The 27,396-nt window shown below is 36.9% G+C and overlaps 2 long non-coding RNA genes across 2 annotated transcripts; one reads left to right on the plus strand and one right to left on the minus strand.

Moving 5' to 3' along the window:
* The first annotated feature begins 973 nt into the window (after positions 1 to 973).
* LOC146907352 (uncharacterized) lies at positions 974 to 1,930 on the plus strand. The gene is made up of 2 exons (XR_015018500.1): positions 974 to 1,156; positions 1,421 to 1,930. It is a non-coding gene; the product is annotated as an uncharacterized LOC146907352 (long non-coding RNA).
* A 4,427-nt stretch (positions 1,931 to 6,357) lies between these two features.
* Positions 6,358 to 7,522, minus strand: LOC146907353 (uncharacterized). The gene is made up of 2 exons (XR_015019278.1): positions 7,384 to 7,522; positions 6,358 to 6,996 (listed from the first exon to the last, which is right to left on the minus strand). It is a non-coding gene; the product is annotated as an uncharacterized LOC146907353 (long non-coding RNA).
* Between the last annotated feature and the right edge of the window lie 19,874 nt (positions 7,523 to 27,396).

A 27,396-nucleotide genomic window follows, 5' to 3' on the forward strand; every position in this document is an offset into this window, starting at 1 on the left:
TATATATGATATGATTTTGGAAGGGGAGAGAGAGCTCATTTAAATTAAATCTATTAAAGTGAATTTTGGAGACAATAAATTTAATAGGTGTTATGCGGACAACATTAATGTTCGCATAACACCTATTAAATTTGGGCATTTAAACTAAGCCTATTAACAGTGTTATGCGACGATGTTTGAGGATTTTGGTACAACTTTTGTTCATGTTGTTTCGTTGATTGTGGTGTTAGCTTTGTTTTGGTGTTTCTATTTATTGATTTCGGAGATAGCCTTTTCGTTGATTGTGGTGTTAGATTTACGGATGTATGGGTTTTCCATTGGGGGCTTCCCATCTATCCTTTGTATGTTGCTACTTTAAGACTCCTAGCCTAGCACTCCTTGTGCTGGTTAAGATTCAATGCGATTTTAATAAATTCCATTTTAGTTTTTTCAAAAAAAAATGTGTGCCCAGTTAAATATTTAAACATGTCGACACATTAACCCAACTTGCTTTTAAGGTAGAAATTTGATTTTGAAATAAAAAGTGATGGAAAGTCTAATTTTGAATATTTCCAAACACATATCCAAACAAGCCATATATTATCTTCTTCTTTTTTTTTTTATCTAATTCTCTTTTGTTTTATTATTTCTCGAAATTCTTAATCCATCTTGTTTTTTAGTAGTTGTTGTTTTATGATTCATTTTATTACTTACATTATATAGAATTCTTTATGTTTATTTTCTTTCTATAATGTTGTTAATTATTTATTATTTCAGTTCAACTATTTTACTCTTTGTCGTATATAGTTTATTGACAAAGCAAACATTAAAATTACATAAACTTTAAAAACGGCAAATAAATAGAAATAATTATAACTTAGTGTATGGATGACATCACAGTGAATATGTTAAAATCACGATGATGACCAACTGTGATTTTCCGAAAGATACACTTTGTTGCTTCTGTAAATTTAATCATGGTGGACCACCATGATACCAAATATGGCAGAATCATATATCATGAGTACTATATATAATGGACTTGAAGTTTGCTATGCATATTGCAAAAACAAAAGATAATAGAGCTCTAAGATACAATCTTCACAAGAAATGGCAAAATACATTTCTCAATATTTTCTCTTGGGACTTTTATGCATTGCATTGGTTCTGGCTTCGGGTAAGCATCTGAACTTTGAACCTTAAGTTCTATTCCTTCTATAATTTATGTAAATCGTTGTTATAACACACACACACACACACACACACACACACACACATATATATATATATATATATATATATATATATTTTTTTTTTTATTTTTTATTTTTGAGTAACATATATATATATATATATATATATATATATATATATATATATATATATATATATATATATAGCTTAAAAAATGAGTGTTGAATTTGTGAATTATTTTTTTTAGCAGGTCCAACACCCAGTTTGAGCAATGATCCACATATTGATCAAACTGACAGTGACAGACCATGCATTGATACTGGTTATTGTTATAAGATTGGAGATTGCGACATGTTGTGCCGTAAGCTCGGATATAAAGGAGGAGACTGTAATCCAGGGTATTGTTGCTGTAATGTATAATCAGAATTGAATTACATGATTATAAATATATGTGTTTTACTAATTATCGAATAAACAATCATATCAAGAAGATGATTGAATAAACTAAATAAGAAACATTATCCTCAAAACTTTTATTTTCACGTGGAAGAAGGTTATATATATCAAGTATACATGTTCATCTCAACAAAAGTAAAAAGTGGAGTACTTGAAAGCAGTGGCCAAACCCAATGTGAAATAAAGAAAGCAAGAGGTATAGACAAGTTATTGTTTTGATGTTGCAAATGTACCCCTTTTTAAATAAATAATGTACCCCAGTATGATTAAATTAAATAATAAAAATATAGTTATATGAGAATTTGGGTTGAGTATGCTACTTGTGTTATCAACAATATTGGTCTCCTCAGTACATGGCCATTCTTGAGGAAGTTCTACTATATATGCTTGCAATCTTTATTTTTTCTATTATTCCCACTGTACCACATCTCTCAGATTCTGTCTCTTCCTTCTCAACATCCTCTTCAACACTTTCTCTAAATTCCTTGTCATTACTTGGAATATTATCGTGTTAGAAAGGAATGGATTGGTTGTTGGTTTGAAGGTCAATGTTTTTGTATGTGCAATCATCTATCCTATATCATACATGCTAAGTTGTTTATTTTTCACTATTGGTCTACAAATTTATCATGGACTGTTGCATGAATTAGTTCAGAACATCTTCTATCTTTGATAATCTTTCATCTTTGTGAGGATGTTGATTGTACTATTGATATAGTTGATACTCGTACTAAACATAGAAGTTGTTGTAACCAGGATTAGTCATGGCTCTGTATATGATGGAGAATCTGAAATGGATATAACTAACAAGAAAAATTTTCATTAGCTAACAAAGAGGTGTTAGTAAAAACTATAAAATCTATACAATATAAACAAATATATACAATTACAAAAAACAATAACATTTGGTGTGTGTTTATCGGTGTTTTCGGCAAACTACGCACTAGTTCAGATTATTACAAGTGAGACCGAACTAGAGATCTCAGGAGCATGTTGTGCAAAGGTTTTGATCGAAAAAAGGTTTGAAAAAGGCCACGAGATGCACTCAGGTTACTTAGAGAGCAAGACATGTTTTAAATTAAAGAAGGCACTGTCTCTCGACAGGTTTGAGATTGCAAGCAAAAATAATATAAAGATAAATGAAAAGGTAAAAGTTTAAACACATAAACTTAAAGGAAAGGTAAAATACATTGCATTAAAATAAAGGTCGCCTACAAATCAGTTTACATACATTGTGTATAACTTGTTTCCCTAGAAGCCGGTTGAGTGTTGTAGAATTCTATAAATGATTTGCAACCCATTTTCCGGCTTGGAAACACTTATTTATACTAAAATAACTAACTGGCAAACCACTAATCCCATGATCAACACTTCTCCCATCTTTTACAACCGCTTGCCCCACGTTCCCACTAAGGAAATCGTCTTCGAGCTTGAAATCGTGTCTTTCCCGCCTTGATTGCTTTACTTCGACGCGATCATGCTTTCAACCATGCTTTGTCGAAATCTTGACTATACACGCTAGGCTTGATATATTGTCGAAATCCTCCCATATAATGAGAAAGCCTTCGATTCCTGCAAAGTTAGAGGTCAACTAAATGTTGACCATATTAAATGAGCTTGTCGAAATTACAGGCTAACAAAATGCCCCCCAAAAATGCCATTTTCGACGACTCATCATCAAGAGGAGAACAATGTCATTTTTGGATAATGCCTCGAGTTATTTTGAAACAATGACATCATCAAACCCATTACCTTCCAACCATGATCTTTTCAGTTTGTTCTTTTTCCTTTGATCATTTAAGGGCTTACGTGGGCCATGTCCCCCATACGTACATAAACGCTTTGATAAAACGTTTATCAAAACTCTCTTAGCGGCATTAGCGACGTGCCGTTTTCCAAGGAAACATCAGTTAAAAAAACTCCCTTAGAAGAAACCTCCCTTTGTTTGAAGAAATTGCTTTGTAATTAGTTTCCTGTTATAAAGCTCTTAGGTCCTGCCCTCCAAAGTGTTCCTCTCTTAACGCATTACGAGATATTACCTCGCTCATTCCTAAAACATTGAAACACTTCTGACTGACCTCCTTATGGTCATTACCAAAAAGGTTGCTGCTTTTGGAACTCAAGACCTTTTGAATATTGGTGAAACATAAAAACTCCACCATCAACTCGCTAACAAAAAGGCGGCGCTCAGGACATTGAATCGGGATTGTCAATGGTACATTGTTGATCCCAATTCATTCCCGGCTAATCGCCGATTTGTGCGTCGGTTGTCCTGTAATGGACATCCCTCTTACAGTGTAGTGATCACTGCTTTCTTGCTTTATCAAATTCGTCATGAGTTGGAAAGAATCAAACAAGTCTTGGCGAAGGCGATGAAGCATGGCTCCGACGGGGCTATCTACTTCAACCTCATGCTGGAGGTTTTGGCCGAATATAATTTTCCTAGCGATCACATCCGTCCTGTGTTTCAAGATCTTTTCGACCGTCGTTAGCTTGCGAACTACCGTAACGCTATCTTGCATACTGCTAGTCCACGCTTTGCTTGGGATTCCCTCTGCTTCCGTTCGATGCTCCCGGGTTTGAGATACCAGTTTTCTTGCCCTCCCTACAAGATTTGCAATGGAATTAGACGGATTCGCAATGTAACTTCACCCTTTCCTGGTTCGACCTCGAGCTTGCTTGGTTTTTACGGCATTTCCGTTTTTTGGATCTTGGCTTCTTATGGTAGTTGATATCCGGGGTTTTTAGGCATCCATAAATTGGCATCATCTTTCTCTTAGACTATAATGCCAAATTTTGCTTCCTTTTGTTTTGGTACTGTTATGTGTTTTGTAACATAGTTGTGCCCAATTTTGTAACTCTTCGGCAATGTTTTGTGTTGTCTTGTTAATTATTCAAAGCCGAATGTTTGCTTCTTGTCGAATTTTTAATGTTCTTGCTACTTTGTTTTCACACAATAGGCTTATACTTCTAGTACGTGCCTTTATTTCGACATATTATCAAAGAAAATTATTTCTCCGACAAATTGTAAATGATAGCAACTTTCAATTTTCCGGATAATAATTTGTTTGCAACAAAAGACATTTGCAAATAAACCAAAGTTTATAATGAAAACTTTAATAAACATAACTCTTTGCCCTCGCGTTTTGCTAATGACAAATTTCAAACGGATACTAGTCAAGAATTACATCTATTGTGGTTTTAACCACTTCTTTTGGTTTCTACCCAAAATTGTGAATATTAAAGGCAACTAATGCCAATTTCACCATTTGATATTCAACTTAGGAATCACACAAATTCCTTATCATAGATACAATCAATTTTATGGCCAATTGACCAAATCTCACTTAAGTTTCTACCTAAGTATTTCGATAGTATCTTTGCTAATGGTCTCTTAACCATTTTTTGCTAAGTACTAGCCACTAAGGCTTTCTTGATCTCACACTCCCACTAAACAATCGTGGTTTTGCTCTTAGCATCTTGCTTAGATGTGATGACCATCCTCATTATTCCCTAAGACTAGGGAATTCAGATCTTCCACATTAGGTTTTGTGTCGAGAGTCTCCTTTTCCCACATGAAACCATGAGTTGGATAGAGTCTTACATAACTTGAATCTGCTTGATCAGTGCCAACAAACTTTGTAGATCAACATGGAGCAATATTTGCTAGACTTTTGTCGAAAGTTTTTCTTGTAATCTGATTCACTTCAACAAGAAAATAGCTTTGGTCAGCCTCAATTATTTCGAATGTACCATCATCTCTCCAAATTGAGATTCTTTGATGCATGGATGAGGGAACATCACCTATTCCATGAATCCATTCTCTCCCTAACAACAAGTTGAAGTTAGCTTTCGATGGGACCACCATGAATGAAGTTGGTCTGACTACAGTCCCCACCATTAAGCTTACTTGGAGAGCACCAAGGGAATGTCAGCATTTCCTCATAATTCAACATAATTTATGAGGCTTCAAATCTTTTTCAGTTTTGCCAATCCTTTTGAGTAAGGATTGAGGCATCAAATTGATAGCAGCACCACCGTCGACCAACACTTTGTTAACACCGATCTCATCCACTTTGGCTTGGATGAACAAAGGTTTAAGATGATCCTTCGTTGAATCATCAGGCTGCTCAAATATGGCTTTCCGGTTACCTTCAGAGCCATCATTTGTTACAAAGTAGCACATGGGTTTGTATTCCTTCATGTCCTTGGGATCAAACCCCTCCTCTGAATCATCGACTTCAGACACCATATCCTATTCACCTGGTAAAATGGAAACAACATTGCATATGACATCAAAGTCTGGTTCTGAATCCATATATTCTAAACCCAGTTCATCATCTTCATCAAGATCATCCTCGACTAAGGGAAGAGACAACCTTTCTTTTGCTGGTCTCCTTCTTGGTTCGACCATTCTTTGACCATTATTTGGGTCAATAGATTGTCTTCAAGGCTTGCAACAATGCCTAATATGATTCTTTATGACTATTTACAATTAAAACCTACAATGTTTTAGAAAATAATTATAATTTTACCAATAAAATCAACGTTACAAATCAATTCCTTATGAATAGTTTACCAAAAAGAATCCTTAAGAGTTGCACACAACTATAATGTCGCATCTAATCAGAGAGCAATGAAGTAATAATCTTAGCTCTTACTAAAGAAATTGGTGGAGAATAACAAATGATAAAGATAAATATGGGTAACATATGAGGCAGATATAACATTTTATAAACTTGTTCTATTTATTATTTGCTCGTGCATCTCTACTAGTTAAAATTAAAGGGGTACATACATTCGCAATATCATAACTAGAAAGAAAGAAATAATTCAAGGCAACTATAATAACATTAATAGTAAGAGAATATAAGTGGATGTATTTAATTGGGTACAACTTAGTGTGGGGCACCCTCCCACCATTAATTAAATCAAAACAACTTTCACCCCAATTCTTGAATGCATAATCCTATGCTACATTGAGCTTTTTTATTTCACATTTGAGATTTTTTCCTCTTCTCTAGACATCTTGCTTCTTTATCTGGCCCCTACTTCAAGTTCTTCACTTTTTCCCTTGGTGACATCGAACATCATAGTATCTTCAAACATGAAATTAAAACCTTTGGAGGAAGATGTTTCTTATTTAGTATAATCAATTTTTTTATGAGATTGTTTATTCTTTTTGTTATGAACCAGGTATCGATATTTATTAAAACATATATAAATATTTATAATAATGTAATTTATTTCAACATCACCCATCATCACAACAACATATATTGCCAACACATTCTCCTCTTTTAGATCCCTTACCGATAGTAGCGCAATACCCGTTGCATTCACTACAATCCGTAGGAAAGCAGCGTCCTGTAACAAAAATAACATTCACAAATTAAAAATTCATTTTATAAGCTATATACTTAAATAATGTTAAATCTCTCAACAAAATAAACAACTTATATAATGTTAACAACGACGGACAAGATTATATCAACAAACTATTTTTTTTATTAGATATAACAAACTATTGATCTAAGAAAATATTATCGTAAGAAAAGTTACAAAAACCGACATGCAAGCAAAAGAAATAAGAAAATACTACTACTACTACTACTATTATTATTATTATTATTATTATTATTATTATTATTATTATTATTATTATTATTATTATTATTATTATTATTATTATTATTATTATTATTATTATAGAATAAATAGAACGTTAGATTTAAAAATTAATATGTTTCTTACCCGATGTTAGAACCAACGCAATGAACAAAAGTACCAAGAAAAGATATTTGCGAATATGTTTTGCCATTTTTCTTTTAGATTTTATCTTATAACTCTATTATCTTTTGTTCTCGCATTATGCATTGCAAACTTCAAGTTCATTATATAGTACACATAGAGTAGCGTCTCCGTTACTTTTTACTACTTTGTCCTTAATTATAAAATCTTTTGTGAGAATTTTTGTCCTTTTTTATAAGAAAAGTTTCCTGTTTTCAACTAAAATAATAATTTCTTTACTTAACTACTCTTATTTATTGGGTCATGTTAACTTGTGCCCTAAGGGCACATGTTAAAGAACTCATTATAGAAATATACGTATCAAAAGTCGTGCAGTCAACTTCTTAAAAGTTAAATTATGCATTCAACTTCTTAAAAGTTAGCATTTGCCTTCTTTTTTTTTTTTCAATCAAAAATAAAAAACATTTTGAAAACATAAAAAAAAATCTCTCTCTTAAAGAATAAAATTGTAAAATTTTCTTAATTTCCGTGATTTTGCCAAAAGAGTCTAATAAATAGGGACATAGGTAGTAATTATGACAAAACTTAGATGCATTTTTTATATGCTTTTTGTGTGGTTCTTCACATATAATTCATCTTTCGTGCTTATAACAAACTTTGAGAAATACACCATCCGGTCATAAATATAAGTGAAAAACTCATATTTTAGATTCATTCAATAAATGATGTATATTGTCTACAATAAAGACCACATACATCATTTATTGAATGAATCTAAATGGTGTATATTATTATTTGTGAAATCATCCGCAGTTATGTGTATTTTACGTGAAAAACCACACAAAAAGCACCTAAGAAAATATAACTAAGGTTTTCCCTTCTAATTATCACATTTGTAAAACAAATTGTTTCGATTTTTTGTCTTTCAAATTTTAATGTACAATCATTTATTGTTTTGCTAATAATATGTTGTCCCCGTGAGCTTAGCTCAGTTAGTATAGACAATACATAATATATGTGAGGTTCGGGGTTCAGACCCCGACCACCACCGAAATAAATAAGGAGTATTATATTTGATAAGTGCAATGCACGATCATACTCATCCACTAAGCTATTTGATAAAAGAAAGTTGTTAGAAGGAAATCATTTTAAAACGTGTAAAGAAATTTGTAAGGAGTATTATTTATTACGTAATTTATCATTCATGTATGGAAAAAAGTTATTGTATCATTTATTTCAATCAAAATTTAAATAGAAAAACTCACTCTTACCACGTAAAAACCCAAAAGTTAGAGAAATAGGATGGAGAAAGGAATGGCTGATTTTAGACTTACATGTAGAAGAGGAATCATCTATCAATACACGATACTACTATTATTCATGCAATTTATTTTTGTTACATTGTGGATTTAGGAAGTTTAGAGGTGTGGATGGAATTAATCCATTTTCTGAGTCATACTTTTTTTAAACAAATTTTATCAAAAGCTCATTAGCATAAGATCTGTATAGTTGCCAAAATAGCAATTGTTCTCAATTCTCATACACCAGCACAACTTACAAGCTAAATGAAATGTTACTAACTAGGAAGGGTAATACAGATTCAAAACACCAACAATTGACTCATACTAGTTGGATCCAACCTGCGACAACTAATGTGTGGTAGATAGCTCTCATATAACTATGGATTGATGCTCTTACCAACAAGGTTGGACTATTAAAAATACATTAGGTTCCCAAATGAAAAAGTACATGTACACAAATATTTGTTAGTAAGTAAATATTAGAAATGAAAATTTAATCTCTACTGTTAATTTTTTTTTTTATTACAATCTGGTTAGCATTCTGTTAAAACAAGAAGTTCTAGCAATATTTTGCACCATATGTCCTAAACAAGTAAGTAGGACATCTTAGCTTTAGGTGAAGAACTTTGTTTCTCTTTCTTAGAAGAGTATATTTTTGCGTGAAATCCTTTAAGATTTGATTAAAGATTTTATTCACTTGTGGTCCAAGAGTTATTATCCAATGGAGTGCGAGAATACATTATTCAAAGCAAAAACATCATTGACTAACAGTTTTTATCCAACAGTTACAGTCTACGTCAGCAACTTACTCAGAAACGTGATATATAATTGGACATGTGTCAATAAATTACTTTAAAACCTTTCCACTTATATGTGCTACCAGAGTATAGACTTTCGACATTCTAAGTAAATTCAGAGGTTGTGGATACTCAAACTAAACAACTCATCAGATGCATCACTCAAAGACTCTGACTGGAGTTGCATCTGAGATAAAATGCATGTTCAGCTTCTTTTTGATAAATTTGAATCTTTCAACAGTAAGGGTTTTGTAAATATATCAGCCCGTTGATTATCAATATCAATGAATTGAATATCTATAACTCCTTTATGAACATAATCTCATATAAAATGGTTTTTTTTTTATCTCAATGTGCTTGGCTCTTGAATGAAAAATTGGATTATTTGACGATCAAATAGCAGCACTATTATCATAGTAAACTGGGATATTACTTTCACAGATCTAATAGTCTTCTAACTGATGTTTCATCCATAGCAGTTGTGGGCAACAACTTGCAGCTGAGATGTATTCTGCTTTTGTTGTAGACAATGCAATAGTTCTTTCTCTCTTACTAGCCCAGGATATCATGTTTTCACCAAGGAATTGACAATATCTACTGGTTGATTTTCTTTCAATCATGTCCCCAGCATAGTCAGCATCACAGAATCAAACTAGCTTATAATCTTGATATTTCTTATAAAGCAAACAAAGTTTAGTTGTTCCTTTCGGATACCTGAAGATTCTCTTAACATCATTTAAGTGAGTTTCTCTAGGATCTGACTGGAATCTTGCACACAGACAGACACTAAATAAAATATTAGGCATGTAGGTTGTTAGCTAAAGTAAGGAACCAATGATACACATGTACAACTTATGATCTACTTTCCTGCCATTATCTTCTTTGCAGGTTGGATGCATTGGCGTTGTCATCAGTTTACAATCCTCTAGCTTGGACTTCTTCAGAAGCTCCTTTGTATACTTGGATTGATGAACATAGACTCCATATTTACATTGATTGATTTGAATGCCAAGAAAGAACTTCAATTATCCCATCATACTCATCTCAAATTCAGCATGCATGGTCTTTGAAAACTCCTTGCAAAGAGTATAATTAGTAGAACAAAAAATGATATCATCAATATATATTTGAACAATTAAGATATCTTTCTTTAGTTTCTTTCTAAGAGAGCAGTATCAACCTGTCATCTTTTAAAATCTTTTTCCAAAAAGAAACTACTTAGTCTTTCATACCAAGCTCTAGGATCCTGTTTCAGACCATAAAGTGGTTTCTTAAGTTTGAAAACATAATATGGATGTTTTAAATCTTCAAACCTAGGAGGTTGTTTTTAATCTGGGTTTGGAAATTTAAAAATAGTAGCATGTCACATGTGCCCATCTATCTACTCTTTCTATCCACTAAAATTATATGTGTATGTATAAATGTATGTGACTTATTGATGACGAGTCATCATAGATTATTCTTAGCATGTTTTTCAGTTATTTTCAGTAGGGTTTAGCAACAAAACGGAGGTATATTAGAGAAATTGCCTATGATTACGGGACTTTTGTAATGTTTTCTATATTTGAGTCTATAATTCTAGTTTTCCCGAAACATAGCAATTTTAGGGGGGTTTCGAAGTAATTCACGAAGAAATCATGCAAATCGGAAAATCAAGTACATCTGAAGAGTTGTGAAGATGTAGGAAGACAAAGAATGAAGATTCAAGAGGCCTCAGGAGACTTACAACAGGGAGGAATTCTGCTCTTACGTTTCGAGGCAAGTTATTTGAAGACGAAGACCTAAAACGATGGAAAATCAAAGAATTTAAGCCCAGGAGAAGACCCCATACGCCTAGCACATGAATCATGTTCCTAGCACATGGATTGGCATGCCATGCGCCTAGGGCATGGCTTTTGCTTCTCACACATGCGCTTGGCATGCTATCCATGCGCTATGTGCATCTGAAAATGCAGGGCGCACCCATCTTTTTATGCTTTTATTTTGGGTAAAGCCCGCACTTTTAGCCCAAACCTAGGTAGAATCTCTCACTATCAATATCAGCCTTCCTCATTCAGAGTTTCTCGTTCAGAACTGTGGCAGTTCAAGAGGAAAGCAACTTTGGAGCTTCGAGAGAGTTTCTATGTTCTTCTTGATTTTCTATTGTATGTTTTTATCTTTAGTAATTTGTTTTTAGTTACCATGTGTACCTAAATATTTTTAGGTTAGTGTTCTAAGATGAACCTCTATTTATTTTTGTTGGATATTTATTTAACATAATGTCGTTTATTTTATTTATTCTTTTGTTCGCTATTAAGTTCCTGATTTAGTAATTTGTTTCGAAGGAGCATAACCCTAGATTAGATACTTAGGTTGTGACAGGGCCTAACATTATTATTACTATCTTGATATTTATAACATTATACTAGTAACTATCTGTCTAGGAAATAAGTAGTTATTAACAAGAGAAAGATACCGAAAGAGAGGACCATAGTAGTAAGTACTTAGGAGGTGACATTACTAAGACTGAGTAGTAACTCTGCTAAACCTAGGATCTAAATGGTTATTAATTAGGGAAACAAGCGTATCCGGGTAATAAACCTTTATCGAACCAATTTCTTGAAACCCTTAGTAAGGTAGACGTAGGTTAGGGTTGCCCATTTATAGAACTACTAAGAGCGTAGAAAGGGTGGTTTATGAGTGTCCTAAGATTCATAGATGGGCTGACCTAATGGAACCTTGGCCTTCATTGCCTTGGGAAAATTGGAATGCTAATTTATGTTTATGTTTCAATTACCTTTGAATTAGCAAGACCCCACACGTAAGGATCATTGTGCAATCTGAAGGTGCAGTTAGCCATCAGAGGGATAGACCAATTAGGTTAGTAACGTCCCAACGGCCTCATTACTTGTATAGTCTACCTAAGATAAATAAAAGCGACATTACAGTTACTTATTATCCAACAATATAAACAGAGGGGATTCAAAGAATCCTAACCGTTGCTTCCTTTTCTGCAACCAAAACAAGTAAACTTGCTCTGCTACAAACAGATAAAAATTGCAACTTTCTAACCCTTATTGTAACGCCCGTCTTAATTATTTACTTAATTTAATGAGGATTTATATATTTATTTATATACATATTTATATGATTTAAGAATTTAAATAGTTTGCATGATTTATAGATAAATTATGTGATTTTCTAGAATGACGTGAAGTATATTGATGTTGTGAAGTTGTTATGTTGGTGTGACTTATTTTATTATTAAATAAAATAAGATATGAGAAATAAAATAAAAATATTAAAGATTGGGCTGCGTGGTGAGATGAGCAATTAGTAGTGATAAGAGTAAAAAGGAGAGATAAATAGACAGACATAAGTTAGGAAAAGTAGTACGTACGTTTTTGGAGAAAAAGGGAGAAAAGTCAGAAAGAGAGAAGAACCAAAGGAGGGCTGCGATTCTGCTATTATCAGGTAAGGGTGAGACTAATTTTCAATATTATTAAGGGTATAATTCTATAGGATGAATTTAGCATGATTAGGTTAAGTTTTGGTGAGAATTGAGAATTAGGTTTAGGATCAATTTTGATGAATGAATCAAGAACAGATGTTAGATTGATGCAAAATTAGTGTACAGACCTTAGATATGACTTAAGATGATAATTAGATGCTATTTGGATGAAGGAATCATGAATATAGGTGAAAAGTTGTGATTTTTAGGTTTCTGGCCGTACTGACATTCATCGCTCGCATCTGCGAGCAAGAACACTCGCAACGGCGAGCTAGAACCCAGAGCTCGCATCTGCGAGCAATGCAACTCGCAACTGCGAGTGACCTGTAAGCTCGCAACTGCGAGCAGAATAACTCGCCACTGCGAGTAAGGACTTAGGAACCCAGAATGCACGCTTTGCTTGCCATTGCGAGCAGAGTTACTCGCCACTGCGAGTTAGGCTGTTAGTTGCCCAAAATTGTCCCGATGCGATCCCTTCGCACGTGTAGTCTTGAGTTGACCTTAGAATTAAGTAAGAGAGATGTTTAGGATGTTTTTATAGACCCTGCAGTTTGTTCAGGTGACTGAGATTAGAAGTGTGGTAGCATGAATGTTATAATGATGCTTTATGGTATTTATGTTGATGTAATTCATACCTTAGATGATGTTAACGCATTCAAATGTTATTAAATGTTGTATCTTGCTGCTGTTCCCTGCTTTTGACTGTTAGTGTCTTGAAGTTGCATGAGTCGGTCTATGTTGTAGAATTCAAGGAGTGGTCCATGATTATGAGTCGTAGGAGTTGTTTATGTTGTTGTCTAAGTTGTTGGAAGTTGAGTTCATTGCATACTCATTAAAGTTGGGGGCTTTAGGCCCGGCAGCCTTTGTGCTCATTAAAGTTGTGGGCTTTAGGCCCGGCAGCCTTTGTGCTCATTAAAGTTGGGGGCTTTAGGCCCGGCAGCCTTTGTGCTCATTAAAGTTGGGGGCTTTAGGCCCGGCAGCCTTTGTGCTCATTAAAGTTGGGGGCTTTAGGCCCGGCAGCCTTTGTGCTCACACGTTGAAGAGCCATTATGCTCATTTTGTTGTTGATTGGTACCACATGCATTTGCATATCAAGAAGTTCATGATGTTTAAGTTGTCAAGTTGTTGTTGAGTTGATAGAGTTGCATGGTCAAAGAAGAGTTGCGTTGTTAAGTTGTTAATGAGTTGATAGAGTTGCATGGTCAAAGATGAGTTGTGTCGTCAAGTTAAGTGTTAAGTTGATTATGATTTGTGATGAAAATTAGTAATGGTATTTGATGATTGTATTTGTTATGAAATGAAAAATATGCTAATTGTTGATATGATATTAATGTTTAAGTTGTTAAATGCATTTTATTGGATTATATGCTTAATGTATTGATTATAAAATCTCACCCCTTCTGCGTATATGTTGCCTCGACTGTGGGTAATGTGCAGGTAATAAAGATTAGAGGCGTTCGTGAGTAGACTCCTCACTTGGTGTCTAGGTGCTCTGATACGTAACGGGATGGGGGCTTGCTTTTACTTCTATTCCTTACGTGTCTCTTTTATGGACTAATTTATGAGAATTTCCAATAAGGCCTGCGTGCCAAGACTTTTAAATGTTGAACTATTTTCCGCTGCAACAGTTTAAGATTTTCATGATGTTGAATTTGAAGGATAATTATTATTATTTGTTTTGAGATGTTAAAGTAGTGTGTGACATTCCGTTATGAATTAAATACTCTGATTTTAAATGAAATTTTTATGTTGGGAAAACGGGGTGTTACAATTGGTATCAGAGCAGGTCGGTCCGTCCGGCCAAGTAGTGAGTCGAGTTGTGTCTTTAGGAGTTGGAATACCACTATTATGATATTCTAAATGTTGTGTGTTGTGCAGAGAAGAGACCTGGAGGCTGTGAATCTTATTTGCTATAAGAGGACTAGAATGGCTGGAAGAAATGATGCTGCGATTGCTGCTGCTTTGGAAGCTGTAGCCCAAGCTGTGGGACAACATCCAAATGCTGGTGCTGGTGCGAATGCTGATGTGAGAATGTTGGAGACCTTTCTGAGAAATCATCCTCCTACCTTCAAAGGAAGGTACGACCCTGATGGAGCACAGACGTGGCTCAAGGAGGTTGAGAGAATTTTCAGAGTTATGCAATGTACTGATGATCAGAAGGTGCGTTTTGGAACGCATATGCTGGCTGAGGAAGCTGATGACTGGTGGGTGAGCCTCCAACCTACCCTAGAGCAGGATGATGCAGTTATTACTTGGGCTGTGTTTAAGAGAGAGTTCCTCAACAGATATTTTCCTGAGGATGTTCGCGGAAGAAAAGAGATCGAGTTCCTTGAGCTGAAGCAAGGAAACATGTCGGTGACAGAGTATGCAGCAAAGTTTGTGGAGCTGGCTCAGTTCTATCCACACTACACTGGGGACAATGCTGAGTTCTCTAAGTGTATCAAGTTCGAGAATGGTTTGCGTGCTGATATTAAGCGAGCCATTGGTTACCAACAGATCCGTGACTTTTCTGCTTTGGTGAGCAGATGCAGAATCTATGAAGATGACAGTAAAGCTCATTATAAGATTATGAGTGAGAAGAGGGGTAAGGGCCAACAAAGTCGCCCAAAGCCTTACAGTGCTCCTGCTGACAAAGGAAAAGGAAGAGCTAATGATGAGAGGAGGTCAAATAAGAAGGATACTGGTGCTGAGGTTGTTTGTTACACTTGTGGCGAGAAAGGCCATAAGAGTAATGCTTGCACTAAGGATATTAAACGGTGCTTTCGTTGTGGCAGTAAAGGACATACACTTGCAGAGTGTAAGCATGCGGACATTGTGTGTTTTAACTGCAAAGAAGAGGGTCATATTGGGTCTCAGTGTACGAATCCGAAGAAGACTCAGACTAGAGGGAAGGTGTTTGCTTTGACTGGTACTCAGACTGAAAATGAGGATCGTTTGATCAGAGGTACTTGTTATATTAACAATACTCCTTTAGTTGCTATTATTGATACTGGTGCTACACATTGTTTTGTTGCTTTTGATTGTGCTTCTAAGTTGGGTCTTGCTGTGTCTGATATGAGTGGAGAAATGGTCGTCGAAACTCCAGCTAAGGGTTCGGTGACTACTTCTCTTGTCTGTTTACGATGTCCTTTGTCTATGTTTGATCGTGATTTTGAGATTGATTTAGTTTGTCTACCTCTGAGTGGAATGGATGTAATTCTTGGTATGAACTGGTTAGAGTACAACCATGTTCTCATTAATTGTTTTAGTAAGTCGGTGCGTTTCTCTTCTGCTGAAGAGGAAAGTGGAGCAGAATTTTTGTCTACTAAGCAGCTAAAGCAATTAGAACGCGATGGGATCTTGATGTTTTCCTTGATGGCATCCTTATCTTTGGAGAATCAAGCAGTGATTGATAAGTTGCAGGTGGTGTGCGATTTTCCTGAAGTTTTCCCTGATGAAATCCCTGATGTACCACCGGAGAGAGAAGTTGAATTTTCTATTGACCTTGTTCCGGGAACGAAGCCTGTGTCTATGACACCTTATCGTATGTCAGCTTCTGAGTTGGCTGAGTTGAAGAAACAGTTGGAGGAATTGCTAGATAAGAAGTTCATTAGACCGAGTGTTTCACCTTGGGGAGCGCCGGTATTGTTGGTTAAGAAGAAAGATGGAAGTATGAGGTTGTGCATTGATTATCGACAACTGAATAAAGTAACTATAAAGAATAGATATCCACTTCCTAGAATTGATGATTTGATGGATCAGCTGGTGGGTGCACGTGTGTTCAGCAAGATTGATTTAAGGTCGGGTTATCATCAGATTAAAGTAAAAGATGAAGACATGCAGAAGACGGCCTTTAGGACGCGATATGGTCATTATGAATATAAGGTGATGCCTTTTGGTGTGAGTAATGCGCCTGGCGTGTTTATGGAGTATATGAATCGCATTTTCCATGCATTTTTGGATCGCTTTGTGGTTGTGTTCATCGATGATATTTTGATTTACTCTAAGACAGAAGAAGAACATGCAGAACATTTGAAAATCGTTTTGCAAGTGCTGAAAGAGAAGAAGTTGTATGCTAAATTGTCTAAGTGTGAATTCTGGTTGAACGAGGTAAGTTTTCTGGGCCATGTTATTTCTGGTAGTGGTATTGCAGTCGACCCATCTAAAGTTGAAGCAGTATCACAATGGGAGACTCCTAAGTCAGTTACAGAGATTAGAAGCTTTTTGGGTTTGGCAGGATACTATCGAAGATTTATAGAAGGATTTTCTAAGTTGGCACTTCCGTTAACTCAGTTGACGTGTAAAAGTAAAACCTTTGTGTGGGATGTTCATTGTGAGAACAGTTTTAATGAATTGAAGAAGCGTTTGACGACGGCTCCAGTTTTGATTTTGCCAAAACCTGATGAACCTTTTGCGGTGTATTGTGATGCGTCCAAATTGGGTTTAGGCGGTGTGCTTATGCAAGATGGTAAAGTTGTTGCTTATGCATCAAGACAGTTGAGAACTCATGAACGAAACTATCCCACTCATGACCTTGAATTAGCTGCAGTCGTATTTGTCCTTAAGATTTGGAGACACTACTTGTATGGTTCGAGATTCGAGGTGTTTAGTGATCACAAGAGCTTGAAGTATTTGTTTGATCAGAAAGAATTGAATATGCGACAGCGACGGTGGCTCGAATTGTTGAAGGATTATGACTTTAGTTTGAATTACCATCCGGGTAAAGCTAATGTTGTTGCGGATGCCTTAAGTAGGAAGAGTTTACATATGTCTGCTATGATGGTGAAGGAATTTGAATTACTTGAACAGTTTAGAGATATGAGCTTAGTTTGTGAAATGTCGTCTCGGAGCGTTAAGTTAGGAATGTTGAAAATTGATAACGATTTCTTGAAAAGTATTAGAGATGCACAGAAGGTTGATGTTAAGTTTGTGGACTTGTTGGTTGCTAGTAATCAAACTGAAGATGGCGACTTTAAAGTCGATGATCAAGGTGTGTTGAGGTTCCGAGGTAGGATTTGTATTACAGACAATGATGAGATAAAAAGGATGATTCTGGAAGAGAGTCATAGGAGTAGCTTGAGCATTCATCCGGGAGCTACAAAGATGTATCATGATTTAAAGAAGCTGTTTTGGTGGTCAAGATTGAAACGTGATGTGGCACAATTTGTGTACTCTTGTTTGATTTGTCAGAAGTCGAAGGTAGAGCATCAGAAACCTGCTGGGTTGATGACACCGTTAGATGTACCAGATTGGAAATGGGATAGTATATCCATGGATTTTGTGACGAGTTTGCCAAATACTCCTAAAGGGAATGACGCAATTTGGGTGATTGTTGACAGATTGACGAAGTCAGCACATTTCCTTCCGATTAATATTAGTTTTCCTGTGGCTCAGTTGGCAGATATTTATATTCGAGACATTGTGAAGCTGCATGGTGTTCCTTCGAGCATTGTGTCAGATAGAGACCCACGATTTACTTCTAGATTTTGGAAGAGTTTGCAAGAGGCTTTAGGCTCTAAGTTGAGATTGAGTTCGGCTTATCATCCTCAGACAGATGGTCAGTCGGAAAGAACAATTCAGTCACTCGAAGACTTGTTGAGAGTTTGTGTACTTGAGCAAGGTGGGACTTGGGATAGTCATCTTCCATTGATAGAGTTCACTTATAATAACAGCTATCATTCAAGTATTGGGATGGCACCTTTCGAGGCTTTGTATGGTCGGAGGTGTAGGACTCCGTTGTGTTGGTTTGAGACCGGTGAAAGTGTGGTTCTAGGACCAGAAATTGTTCAACAGACTACTGAGAAGGTGAAAATGATTCAAGAGAAGATGAAAGCGTCGCAGAGTCGACAGAAGAGTTACCATGATAAGCGTAAGAAAGACCTTGAGTTTCAAGAGGGAGACCATGTGTTCTTGAGAGTTACCCCAACGACCGGTGTTGGTCGTGCATTGAAGTCAAAGAAGTTGACTCCAAAGTTTATTGGTCCTTATCAGATATCTGAGAGAATTGGCACGGTGGCTTATAGAGTTGGCTTACCACCGCATTTATCGAATTTGCACGATGTGTTTCATGTGTCGCAGCTGAGGAAGTATGTTCCAGACCCGTCCCATGTGATTCAGAGTGATGACGTGCAAGTTAGAGACAACCTTACGGTGGAGACTTTACCTTTGAGGATTGATGATCGCAAAATGAAGACGTTGAGAGGCAAAGAAATACCTCTAGTGAGAGTTGTTTGGAGCGGCACTACTGGTGAAAGCTTGACGTGGGAGCTAGAGAGTAAGATGATGGAGTCTTACCCAGAGTTGTTTGCTTGAGGTAAATTTTCGAGGACGAAAATTCTATAAGTTGGGGAGAGTTGTAACACCCGTCTTAATTATTTACTTAATTTAATGAGGATTTATATATTTATTTATATACATATTTATATGATTTAAGAATTTAAATAGTTTGCATGATTTATAGATAAATTATGTGATTTTCTAGAATGACGTGAAGTATATTGATGTTGTGAAGTTGTTATGTTGGTGTGACTTATTTTATTATTAAATAAAATAAGATATGAGAAATAAAATAAAAATATTAAAGATTGGGCTGCGTGGTGAGATGAGCAATTAGTAGTGAGAAGAGTAAAAAGGAGAGATAAATAGACAGACATAAGTTAGGAAAAGTAGTACGTACGTTTTTGGAGAAAAAGGGAGAAAAGTCAGAAAGAGAGAAGAACCAAAGGAGGGCTGCGATTCTGCTATTATCAGGTAAGGGTGAGACCAATTTTCAATATTATTAAGGGTATAATTCTATAGGATGAATTTAGCATGATTAGGTTAAGTTTTGGTGAGAATTGAGAATTAGGTTTAGGATCAATTTTGATGAATGAATCAAGAACAGATGTTAGATTGATGCAAAATTAGTGTACAGACCTTAGATATGACTTAAGATGATAATTAGATGCTATTTGGATGAAGGAATCATGAATATAGGTGAAAAGTTGTGATTTTTAGGTTTCTGGCCGTACTGACATTCATCGCTCGCATCTGCGAGCAAGAACACTCGCAACGGCGAGCTAGAACCTAGAGCTCGCATCTGCGAGCAATGCAACTCGCAACTGCGAGTGACCTGTAAGCTCGCAACTGCGAGCAGAATAACTCGCCACTGCGAGTAAGGACTTAGGAACCCAGAATGCACGCTTTGCTCGCCATTGCGAGCAGAGTTACTCGCCACTGCGAGTTAGGCTGTTAGTTGCCCAAAATTGTCCCGATGCGATCCCTTCGCACGTGTAGTCTTGAGTTGACCTTAGAATTAATTAAGAGAGATGTTTAGGATGTTTTTATAGACCCTGCAGTTTGTTCAGGTGACTGAGATTAGAAGTGTGGTAGCATGAATGTTATAATGATGCTTTATGGTATTTATGTTGATGTAATTCATACCTTAGATGATGTTAACGCATTCAAATGTTATTAAATGTTGTATCTTGCTGCTGTTCCCTGCTTTTGACTGTTAGTGTCTTGAAGTTGCATGAGTCGGTCTATGTTGTAGAATTCAAGGAGTGGTCCATGATTATGAGTCGTAGGAGTTGTTTATGTTGTTGTCTAAGTTGTTGGAAGTTGAGTTCATTGCATACTCATTAAAGTTGGGGGCTTTAGGCCCGGCAGCCTTTGTGCTCATTAAAGTTGGGGGCTTTAGGCCCGGCAGCCTTTGTGCTCATTAAAGTTGGGGGCTTTAGGCCCGGCAGCCTTTGTGCTCACACGTTGAAGAGCCATTATGCTCATTTTGTTGTTGATTGGTACCACATGCATTTGCATATCAAGAAGTTCATGATGTTTAAGTTGTCAAGTTGTTGTTGAGTTGATAGAGTTGCATGGTCAAAGAAGAGTTGCGTTGTTAAGTTGTTGTTGAGTTGATAGAGTTGCATGGTCAAAGATGAGTTGTGTCGTCAAGTTAAGTGTTAAGTTGATTATGATTTGTGATGAAAATTAGTAATGGTATTTGATGATTGTATTTGTTATGAAATGAAAAATATGCTAATTGTTGATATGATATTAATGTTTAAGTTGTTAAATGCATTTTATTGGATTATATGCTTAATGTATTGATTATAAAATCTCACCCCTTCTGCGTATATGTTGCCTCGACTGTGGGTAATGTGCAGGTAATAAAGATTAGAGGCGTTCGTGAGTAGACTCCTCACTTGGTGTCTAGGTGCTCTGATACGTAACGGGATGGGGGCTTGCTTTTACTTCTATTCCTTACGTGTCTCTTTTATGGACTAATTTATGAGAATTTCCAATAAGGCCTGCGTGCCAAGACTTTTAAATGTTGAACTATTTTCCGCTGCAACAGTTTAAGATTTTCATGATGTTGAATTTGAAGGATAATTATTATTATTTGTTTTGAGATGTTAAAGTAGTGTGTGACATTCCGTTATGAATTAAATACTCTGATTTTAAATGAAATTTTTATGTTGGGAAAACGGGGTGTTACAATTGGTATCAGAGCAGGTCGGTCCGTCCGGCCAAGTAGTGAGTCGAGTTGTGTCTTTAGGAGTTGGAATACCACTATTATGATATTCTAAATGTTGTGTGTTGTGCAGAGAAGAGACCTGGAGGCTGTGAATCTTATTTGCTATAAGAGGACTAGAATGGCTGGAAGAAATGATGCTGCGATTGCTGCTGCTTTGGAAGCTGTAGCCCAAGCTGTGGGACAACATCCAAATGCTGGTGCTGGTGCGAATGCTGATGTGAGAATGTTGGAGACCTTTCTGAGAAATCATCCTCCTACCTTCAAAGGAAGGTACGACCCTGATGGAGCACAGACGTGGCTCAAGGAGGTTGAGAGAATTTTCAGAGTTATGCAATGTACTGATGATCAGAAGGTGCGTTTTGGAACGCATATGCTGGCTGAGGAAGCTGATGACTGGTGGGTGAGCCTCCAACCTACCCTAGAGCAGGATGATGCAGTTATTACTTGGGCTGTGTTTAAGAGAGAGTTCCTCAACAGATATTTTCCTGAGGATGTTCGCGGAAGAAAAGAGATCGAGTTCCTTGAGCTGAAGCAAGGAAACATGTCGGTGACAGAGTATGCAGCAAAGTTTGTGGAGCTGGCTCAGTTCTATCCACACTACACTGGGGACAATGCTGAGTTCTCTAAGTGTATCAAGTTCGAGAATGGTTTGCGTGCTGATATTAAGCGAGCCATTGGTTACCAACAGATCCGTGACTTTTCTGCTTTGGTGAGCAGATGCAGAATCTATGAAGATGACAGTAAAGCTCATTATAAGATTATGAGTGAGAAGAGGGGTAAGGGCCAACAAAGTCGCCCAAAGCCTTACAGTGCTCCTGCTGACAAAGGAAAAGGAAGAGCTAATGATGAGAGGAGGTCAAATAAGAAGGATACTGGTGCTGAGGTTGTTTGTTACACTTGTGGCGAGAAAGGCCATAAGAGTAATGCTTGCACTAAGGATATTAAACGGTGCTTTCGTTGTGGCAGTAAAGGACATACACTTGCAGAGTGTAAGCATGCGGACATTGTGTGTTTTAACTGCAAAGAAGAGGGTCATATTGGGTCTCAGTGTACGAATCCGAAGAAGACTCAGACTAGAGGGAAGGTGTTTGCTTTGACTGGTACTCAGACTGAAAATGAGGATCGTTTGATCAGAGGTACTTGTTATATTAACAATACTCCTTTAGTTGCTATTATTGATACTGGTGCTACACATTGTTTTGTTGCTTTTGATTGTGCTTCTAAGTTGGGTCTTGCTGTGTCTGATATGAGTGGAGAAATGGTCGTCGAAACTCCAGCTAAGGGTTCGGTGACTACTTCTCTTGTCTGTTTACGATGTCCTTTGTCTATGTTTGATCGTGATTTTGAGATTGATTTAGTTTGTCTACCTCTGAGTGGAATGGATGTAATTCTTGGTATGAACTGGTTAGAGTACAACCATGTTCTCATTAATTGTTTTAGTAAGTCGGTGCGTTTCTCTTCTGCTGAAGAGGAAAGTGGAGCAGAATTTTTGTCTACTAAGCAGCTAAAGCAATTAGAACGCGATGGGATCTTGATGTTTTCCTTGATGGCATCCTTATCTTTGGAGAATCAAGCAGTGATTGATAAGTTGCAGGTGGTGTGCGATTTTCCTGAAGTTTTCCCTGATGAAATCCCTGATGTACCACCGGAGAGAGAAGTTGAATTTTCTATTGACCTTGTTCCGGGAACGAAGCCTGTGTCTATGACACCTTATCGTATGTCAGCTTCTGAGTTGGCTGAGTTGAAGAAACAGTTGGAGGAATTGCTAGATAAGAAGTTCATTAGACCGAGTGTTTCACCTTGGGGAGCGCCGGTATTGTTGGTTAAGAAGAAAGATGGAAGTATGAGGTTGTGCATTGATTATCGACAACTGAATAAAGTAACTATAAAGAATAGATATCCACTTCCTAGAATTGATGATTTGATGGATCAGCTGGTGGGTGCACGTGTGTTCAGCAAGATTGATTTAAGGTCGGGTTATCATCAGATTAAAGTAAAAGATGAAGACATGCAGAAGACGGCCTTTAGGACGCGATATGGTCATTATGAATATAAGGTGATGCCTTTTGGTGTGAGTAATGCGCCTGGCGTGTTTATGGAGTATATGAATCGCATTTTCCATGCATTTTTGGATCGCTTTGTGGTTGTGTTCATCGATGATATTTTGATTTACTCTAAGACAGAAGAAGAACATGCAGAACATTTGAAAATCGTTTTGCAAGTGCTGAAAGAGAAGAAGTTGTATGCTAAATTGTCTAAGTGTGAATTCTGGTTGAACGAGGTAAGTTTTCTGGGCCATGTTATTTCTGGTAGTGGTATTGCAGTCGACCCATCTAAAGTTGAAGCAGTATCACAATGGGAGACTCCTAAGTCAGTTACAGAGATTAGAAGCTTTTTGGGTTTGGCAGGATACTATCGAAGATTTATAGAAGGATTTTCTAAGTTGGCACTTCCGTTAACTCAGTTGACGTGTAAAAGTAAAACCTTTGTGTGGGATGTTCATTGTGAGAACAGTTTTAATGAATTGAAGAAGCGTTTGACGACGGCTCCAGTTTTGATTTTGCCAAAACCTGATGAACCTTTTGCGGTGTATTGTGATGCGTCCAAATTGGGTTTAGGCGGTGTGCTTATGCAAGATGGTAAAGTTGTTGCTTATGCATCAAGACAGTTGAGAACTCATGAACGAAACTATCCCACTCATGACCTTGAATTAGCTGCAGTCGTATTTGTCCTTAAGATTTGGAGACACTACTTGTATGGTTCGAGATTCGAGGTGTTTAGTGATCACAAGAGCTTGAAGTATTTGTTTGATCAGAAAGAATTGAATATGCGACAGCGACGGTGGCTCGAATTGTTGAAGGATTATGACTTTAGTTTGAATTACCATCCGGGTAAAGCTAATGTTGTTGCGGATGCCTTAAGTAGGAAGAGTTTACATATGTCTGCTATGATGGTGAAGGAATTTGAATTACTTGAACAGTTTAGAGATATGAGCTTAGTTTGTGAAATGTCGTCTCGGAGCGTTAAGTTAGGAATGTTGAAAATTGATAACGATTTCTTGAAAAGTATTAGAGATGCACAGAAGGTTGATGTTAAGTTTGTGGACTTGTTGGTTGCTAGTAATCAAACTGAAGATGGCGACTTTAAAGTCGATGATCAAGGTGTGTTGAGGTTCCGAGGTAGGATTTGTATTACAGACAATGATGAGATAAAAAGGATGATTCTGGAAGAGAGTCATAGGAGTAGCTTGAGCATTCATCCGGGAGCTACAAAGATGTATCATGATTTAAAGAAGCTGTTTTGGTGGTCAAGATTGAAACGTGATGTGGCACAATTTGTGTACTCTTGTTTGATTTGTCAGAAGTCGAAGGTAGAGCATCAGAAACCTGCTGGGTTGATGACACCGTTAGATGTACCAGATTGGAAATGGGATAGTATATCCATGGATTTTGTGACGAGTTTGCCAAATACTCCTAAAGGGAATGACGCAATTTGGGTGATTGTTGACAGATTGACGAAGTCAGCACATTTCCTTCCGATTAATATTAGTTTTCCTGTGGCTCAGTTGGCAGATATTTATATTCGAGACATTGTGAAGCTGCATGGTGTTCCTTCGAGCATTGTGTCAGATAGAGACCCACGATTTACTTCTAGATTTTGGAAGAGTTTGCAAGAGGCTTTAGGCTCTAAGTTGAGATTGAGTTCGGCTTATCATCCTCAGACAGATGGTCAGTCGGAAAGAACAATTCAGTCACTCGAAGACTTGTTGAGAGTTTGTGTACTTGAGCAAGGTGGGACTTGGGATAGTCATCTTCCATTGATAGAGTTCACTTATAATAACAGCTATCATTCAAGTATTGGGATGGCACCTTTCGAGGCTTTGTATGGTCGGAGGTGTAGGACTCCGTTGTGTTGGTTTGAGACCGGTGAAAGTGTGGTTCTAGGACCAGAAATTGTTCAACAGACTACTGAGAAGGTGAAAATGATTCAAGAGAAGATGAAAGCGTCGCAGAGTCGACAGAAGAGTTACCATGATAAGCGTAAGAAAGACCTTGAGTTTCAAGAGGGAGACCATGTGTTCTTGAGAGTTACCCCAACGACCGGTGTTGGTCGTGCATTGAAGTCAAAGAAGTTGACTCCAAAGTTTATTGGTCCTTATCAGATATCTGAGAGAATTGGCACGGTGGCTTATAGAGTTGGCTTACCACCGCATTTATCGAATTTGCACGATGTGTTTCATGTGTCGCAGCTGAGGAAGTATGTTCCAGACCCGTCCCATGTGATTCAGAGTGATGACGTGCAAGTTAGAGACAACCTTACGGTGGAGACTTTACCTTTGAGGATTGATGATCGCAAAATGAAGACGTTGAGAGGCAAAGAAATACCTCTAGTGAGAGTTGTTTGGAGCGGCACTACTGGTGAAAGCTTGACGTGGGAGCTAGAGAGTAAGATGATGGAGTCTTACCCAGAGTTGTTTGCTTGAGGTAAATTTTCGAGGACGAAAATTCTATAAGTTGGGGAGAGTTGTAACACCCGTCTTAATTATTTACTTAATTTAATGAGGATTTATATATTTATTTATATACATATTTATATGATTTAAGAATTTAAATAGTTTGCATGATTTATAGATAAATTATGTGATTTTCTAGAATGACGTGAAGTATATTGATGTTGTGAAGTTGTTATGTTGGTGTGACTTATTTTATTATTAAATAAAATAAGATATGAGAAATAAAATAAAAATATTAAAGATTGGGCTGCGTGGTGAGATGAGCAATTAGTAGTGAGAAGAGTAAAAAGGAGAGATAAATAGACAGACATAAGTTAGGAAAAGTAGTACGTACGTTTTTGGAGAAAAAGGGAGAAAAGTCAGAAAGAGAGAAGAACCAAAGGAGGGCTGCGATTCTGCTATTATCAGGTAAGGGTGAGACCAATTTTCAATATTATTAAGGGTATAATTCTATAGGATGAATTTAGCATGATTAGGTTAAGTTTTGGTGAGAATTGAGAATTAGGTTTAGGATCAATTTTGATGAATGAATCAAGAACAGATGTTAGATTGATGCAAAATTAGTGTACAGACCTTAGATATGACTTAAGATGATAATTAGATGCTATTTGGATGAAGGAATCATGAATATAGGTGAAAAGTTGTGATTTTTAGGTTTCTGGCCGTACTGACATTCATCGCTCGCATCTGCGAGCAAGAACACTCGCAACGGCGAGCTAGAACCTAGAGCTCGCATCTGCGAGCAATGCAACTCGCAACTGCGAGTGACCTGTAAGCTCGCAACTGCGAGCAGAATAACTCGCCACTGCGAGTAAGGACTTAGGAACCCAGAATGCACGCTTTGCTCGCCATTGCGAGCAGAGTTACTCGCCACTGCGAGTTAGGCTGTTAGTTGCCCAAAATTGTCCCGATGCGATCCCTTCGCACGTGTAGTCTTGAGTTGACCTTAGAATTAATTAAGAGAGATGTTTAGGATGTTTTTATAGACCCTGCAGTTTGTTCAGGTGACTGAGATTAGAAGTGTGGTAGCATGAATGTTATAATGATGCTTTATGGTATTTATGTTGATGTAATTCATACCTTAGATGATGTTAACGCATTCAAATGTTATTAAATGTTGTATCTTGCTGCTGTTCCCTGCTTTTGACTGTTAGTGTCTTGAAGTTGCATGAGTCGGTCTATGTTGTAGAATTCAAGGAGTGGTCCATGATTATGAGTCGTAGGAGTTGTTTATGTTGTTGTCTAAGTTGTTGGAAGTTGAGTTCATTGCATACTCATTAAAGTTGGGGGCTTTAGGCCCGGCAGCCTTTGTGCTCATTAAAGTTGGGGGCTTTAGGCCCGGCAGCCTTTGTGCTCATTAAAGTTGGGGGCTTTAGGCCCGGCAGCCTTTGTGCTCACACGTTGAAGAGCCATTATGCTCA

This window comes from Medicago sativa, chromosome 7, assembly GCF_051527215.1.
Source record: "Medicago sativa cultivar Bolivia chromosome 7, Bolivia_mono, whole genome shotgun sequence".
Taxonomy (NCBI): Eukaryota; Viridiplantae; Streptophyta; class Magnoliopsida; order Fabales; family Fabaceae; genus Medicago; species Medicago sativa.